The 5,888-nt window shown below is 35.3% G+C and overlaps 1 long non-coding RNA gene across 1 annotated transcript; it reads right to left on the bottom strand.

Moving 5' to 3' along the window:
* Positions 1-623: 623 nt before the first annotated feature.
* LOC107828077 (uncharacterized) lies at positions 624-4,733 on the bottom strand. The gene is made up of 2 exons (XR_001657673.2): positions 4,445-4,733; positions 624-1,155 (listed from the first exon to the last, which is right to left on the bottom strand). It is a non-coding gene; the product is annotated as an uncharacterized LOC107828077 (long non-coding RNA).
* Positions 4,734-5,888: the final 1,155 nt, after the last annotated feature.

The following is a 5,888-nucleotide window of genomic DNA, read 5'->3' as shown; positions in this document are numbered from 1 at the left end:
TTTTCATTGATGCTCTTATTATTAATTTGTCTTATTTTCTTAGATATAACCACTACAAAAAAAAAACAGTGTTTAGCGACGGATGTATTCTGTCGCTAAACCACTATTTTTCATCGCTACAGTTGTGTAGCGATGGATTCAAGTTTGTCTCTAAAATGCTTGTAGCTGGGCTCATAGCGACAAAAAATAATAATCCGTCGCAGAATTAGCAACGGAATATATCTGTAGCAAAATTTAGCGATAGAAATAACCGTTGCTATATTGCTTGTTTCTGTCGCTATTTTGACGACTTTTGTCGTTACAATACTTAACAAAATTCATCGTTTGTTCTTAGTAGCGACGAAATCGTCCGTCGCTAGTCGTGTTATAGCTAATTTGCGCTGCTTTTTGCAACAAAAACCTTTTGTCGCCAATTCATCGCAAGATTTAATTTTATGCGGTAATATTAGCTACGGAAAGTATGTGTCGCTAATTTATTTTTAATCTATTGCTAATTTCTTAAAATTCTTTTTATTTATTATTTTAAATGTACCTTATTCAAGCATATTACATAAAAGCTATTAAATACACTTAATAAAAAGTTAATGATATTAATATAAATTAACAATATATTCAACAAGGTCCAAAATATATAGAATAATGCATATAATGGTATCGTTAAGTACAAAAAATTCACAAGGACCAACAATAAAGTCCAAACAAAATAGGCTAACTATGCGAGGCTGGAGAGTTACGGTAATTATCAGAACCCAATGCATGAACCTCGTCAATGTTAGCAGTAGTAGAAGATGTAGGAACTGTAGGTGCCATATCTGATGGGTGGTTGGTAAGATCAATATTTGGCTGATGCGAGGGTAAGGAAACTAATTCGCGTACCCGCTCAACGATTACAGGAACTATATGATCTGTTAGTGCAAGAATCAATCGCATCACTAACTCATCCAGATTCCATGTCGGTGTTGAATGAGCATTTGGAGGTGTTGCTGACGATGTAGCATCAGATCCAAAAGAGTCATGAAGATTTGGCCCGTAGTAGCATTTAGCTTGAGATCCAAGACCATATACTCTTCTTTTCTTTTCTCCTCCTGCGGCTTGATAATATGCTTTACACTGATAAATATCAGATTGAGTATGTATTTGTTATTGTAATATCTCCTGGTATTTTTTTTGTAGAAGAGTTAATAATTAGTGAAATAGAAAGACTAAAGAATATTGAGCATTCAATTTACAAAATAAAAAAATATATGAAAGTCAAGCCAATAAAATTATTTAAAAAATTATCTTACATGTACGATTAGAGATTTCTCAGCAATAGAATATTTTTCATCATTACCATGTGTATGGATATGCAAATGCAACTCACTTGCTGTTGGATCTCGACCCTTTTTAATGATCTATACCAAAATGATTTCAATTAAGAAGATTGGCAAAAAATCGTTTGTGTAAAAATGAGATTGGAATAACATAAAGGAAATACTAGTCTTTGTTGATCCATAATAACAACTATAGCCAACTGTTTTTGCCTCATATTTCATTCCGTAAAGAAGCATTCATGTACTGCCAATTAAAGGTATTGACTAGCCAGCCTAACTTGAACAGTGACTTAATACCTTTATAGCATACTAATAAAAGAAAGCCACTTCACAACGAATAGGCTAGATTATATAACAATTGCTGGGAAAAAACTTTGAATTCCCAATTGACAGAGGAAGTTTAATAGGCTAGATTATATAAGCTGAATCAATTTTGAGTGGAATGGTGCTCACTTAAGCATATTATCTTCAGATAATAAACAACCATTCTACTCCCTGCATGTCCACAACTGAATCATTCTCCTCAGAACAAATTGCAGTATCACCAAATTGCTGGGGATTTGATTCAACATCTTGTTTGCTTTCATCATGTATGTCAACATCCAAATTATATTTACACATCAGCCGTTCTTCCACTGTGGTTGGAATAGAGCTTTAACAGTAATACCCTTAATGTGAAAGGTGAGTTGCATTAAACTTGACTTTATTAGGCATCAATAATGCAACATAAAATCTGTATTCTGATAGATAATACAAATATCCCTATCAGAAATGACCAAACAATCGCACTAAGTGCATTATCACACCAAGTGAAGAGAGGCATCAGGCATGTCTAGTCAGTCACTTGATATCCTTCAACAAGTGAAGCAATTTTGGTCACTTGACGACCAAACAATTTTCAATGGATACGAAGCCTCAAGCCAATGGTGAGCTAAAAGCACCTTTTTGGGGGTTCTATCGAAGACTTATATGGATGGATCCTTTTAGATCTACGGGCCGGCCGGCCCTGGCCAGCCACCGGGTACCGGCCTCGTGAACGCATTCGCTAAAGGCACTACTGGCCGGCTTTCTCAATCTTCAATCTAACTAATTCATGAATTGAATCAAATTGGGCCTTTTAATTAAACTAATTTTAACTTAATTAAACAAAAAAGTCACGCTCTTTAAACGCCCTATAGGAAAAAAAGAAGAAAGAGGAGTTTACGTCCATCCTTGGTTGGGTACAGTTTTGTTTTTGCCCTAAACTAAGAAAGAGTATAGTGCTCGTTTTGATAAGAGTATTACATACTATCTGCTGGAATGTTTTCAATGTCCCTCTTATGCAACTACGGGAATTTCTTCTGGTTCTCTACTATCTTTTCCTATAGCTCACGACTGACCTTGAACTGGCCAAAAAGCTTTCTATTTGAACGGAATTCCACAATTGCAGAAGCTTCGGTCTCGATCGATTATACTTTTGGTTAATTGGGTAGGTGTCGATAGCAATAGAATCTTTGCTTTGGTCCATACCACGAAACAAGCAAAGATCGGGCGTGACCCCTACCCTAACAGAACGCTCGCCCTTCCATGCGTTAAGCTGGGCCAAATCTCCGCTTAGAAAAGAAGTCTAAGTTTACTTTTTGCGAAAGGGAAAATGGCTTTCTGTACAATGAAGTGTATCGATCCTCCCCGGCCTCTTCTCTTTTTAGTGGGTGAGGAGCTCGGATCTGATCGTAGATAGAGACTTCAACCTGTGCGGGGGTAGGGGCGGATGTAGCCAAGTGAATCAAGACAGTGGATTGTGAATCCACCACGCGCGAGTTCAAATTATGTTCATGCTTCAGACGATCTGGCTAATTCTATATACAACTATCTAATTTTCTTCTATTATATATAAAGGCGTAAGGGCGAAGGCCTATTTAGCGCCTTGGAAAAGGTAACCGGTTAGGTTGACTGTAGATTTTTCAGTTTGTCGGTCCCCGATTATAAGTTCTCGTTGACCACGACAAGGGATACATATTACTTGAAAAAATATTATTTACATATACATTTGCGATTTCTTTCACCAAGGTGATGTCAAATGATATCTTTTTATCCAACTCATTCAGGTAGAAGGTTCAAATCCCACCAAAAGTCCTCATAAGTTACTTAATAAGTTAATAATGAAGAGTAAATAGCTCAGATCTTAACCCACAATTTGATGCAACAAGATTTACGCCACTCTGCACATAAGATTCTAAAATATGTTTCAAATACACGTGAAAACTTGTTCACTCATAAGCCCATCTGTTATAAAAATTAGCAGCATATATTAGCTTAATAATAAGTTTCAAGTAACTCATAGTAGGAAACCCCATTAGAACTGAAAGGTAAACAGAAATAAACAACAAATTGACCTTGTCTGTTTAACTTCTCCTAAAACAAGTTATTGCCTCCCATTTCAGTTTTCTTCTACCAAAGAAGATAAGTTTGCTTTTTTACCACTTCTTAGTTTGTAGAGTTACTCACTGTAACAAAGCTGGCAAGCAAAAGAAAAGCTTCTGGAAATTATGAGTAAAACAATTAAAGAAAAAAAGAGGGTAGTGCATACCGTGTTCCAGCAAAATGCCGAGAACGCCTAGAAACAAGAGAAACACTGAAGTCTTTTCCAAATATTGATAGCCTAGTCCGTAGACAAAAACACTTTAAAGCTCAAAACAACGACCTAATTCTCGCGTCCATACCAAAATCTGGCACTACATCGCTAAAAGCACTCACTTTCTCCATTGTAAACCGCATTCACTTTCCTATATGAATCATTCACATAATTATGCTCTATTGAGACTCATTCATAAGTACAAAAACGACGATTCATCTTTTGAAGGCAAATTTGGGAATCTTTATAACTAGAAAAGTTTTAATCTAACTCTTATTGTTACAAGGACATACAATCCCTAAAATCAACGCACCAGTCAAACAAAAAATACCATATCAAAAATTGCTCAACATAATTATATAAAGAGAAAGAAAAACAAACAAAAAAGAAACTTTACCTAACCAAAGATAAGAATAATGGTGTAGAAAAAATAAAAAATCAGTAAAGATGAGGGCTTTCATCTGAGAATCTTGAGGAGCAGCAAACTTAAAGGGAAGAATGAGGATCAGGAACGCACCTTACTTCGAATTTCTTGGCAAGTTCAGAATTCTGCAGTAATATTTTTGCAATTTCGAAAGTTTTCTTCTATTCACTATCTAATATTTTTGTTTCCCATTGCATATAAGCCTTAGATTCATACCCAATTTTTTGTATTTGAAGAAACAAACTCACATTGTTGAAGAGAGTGCAAGTGGGAGTCTGATAGAGAAGAGAGAAAGTGGGCGTGTTTGTGCCCTAACTTTTGGAATGTCTTTTAACTAGGGAAATTTTATTTTTAGGGCAAAAATTTTAGCAACGGAAATAGCGACGGACATAATCTCCGTCGCGAATAATAACCAGGAAAATTTTATTTTTAAAAAACTAGCGACGAAAAATTTCGTCGCAACTAACTTTGGAATGTCTTGATAAGTAAAATGAATGCATCGACGGATTTTTTGACATTAAATCCGTCGCTAAGTTTTAATAATTTTTGTCGCCCTAATTGCATCGCTAATTTTGTAGGTGAAATAAAGGCGCTAATTTTTAGCGCCAATTTTTAGCGACGAATATATGATTTTTTCGCTAATTCATCGCTATATTTGATACGAATTCTTTTGTAGCTTATTTGGCGACAAACTATAAAATTCATCGCTAATCCGTCGTTATTTAGCTACGGAATATCGCTTGTCGCTAAACGCTATTTTTTGTAGCGAACAAATCTCTTGTCACGGCTCAAAATTTTACCAATAGTCGTGATGGCACCCAACCTCCAAGATTAGGTAAGACAATCACACAATAATATGAAAACAATAAAATAAGATATAAAAAGTTTGAATTTAACATAAACAGCGGAATAAAGCTCTAATAAAGCCAATACAGAGGTACATAAGTCAAACTCCTAAAATCAGATAATACGGAGTCATGAGCTCTAAGCTGAATACATAACGAATCTCAAAAAGTATAATACTATATGGAAGTAATACAACAGTATGAAAGTAAGGAAAATGGACTCCAAGGGTCTACAACATCCATGCAACACTACCTTAATACTCTCAAACAGTCAAAAGCTTACTCTTGAGGTCCGCTACCTCCAATACCCGGATCTGCATAAAATATATATAAAAGTGTAGTATGAGTACAAGATAACATGTACTCAGTAAGTATCAAGACTAACCTCGGTGAAGTATGACGGGGTTTAAGTTATGTGATACTGACTAATCAGAGAACCTGTGCAATACATCTAATAACTTGCAACAAGAATATAACAATGAAACTCAAATGTATGAGATATCAACTCAACATAGGTAAATTCGTCCTGACTATTAAATCTTCAACTGATAATAGAGGCATAGGATAACATGTTAAATATAACGTGAAAATATGTTTAAATGCATGACGAGGACTAAAGAATGCATGTGTATGAACAAGAATGCCATCCTTATACCGTCACATGAACATCAAGAGTGGAATGCAACCCTTAT

This window comes from Nicotiana tabacum, chromosome 14 (genome assembly GCF_000715075.1).
Source record: "Nicotiana tabacum cultivar K326 chromosome 14, ASM71507v2, whole genome shotgun sequence".
Lineage (NCBI taxonomy): Eukaryota > Viridiplantae > Streptophyta > Magnoliopsida > Solanales > Solanaceae > Nicotiana > Nicotiana tabacum.
This window is presented reverse-complemented; position numbering and strand designations above follow the sequence as displayed.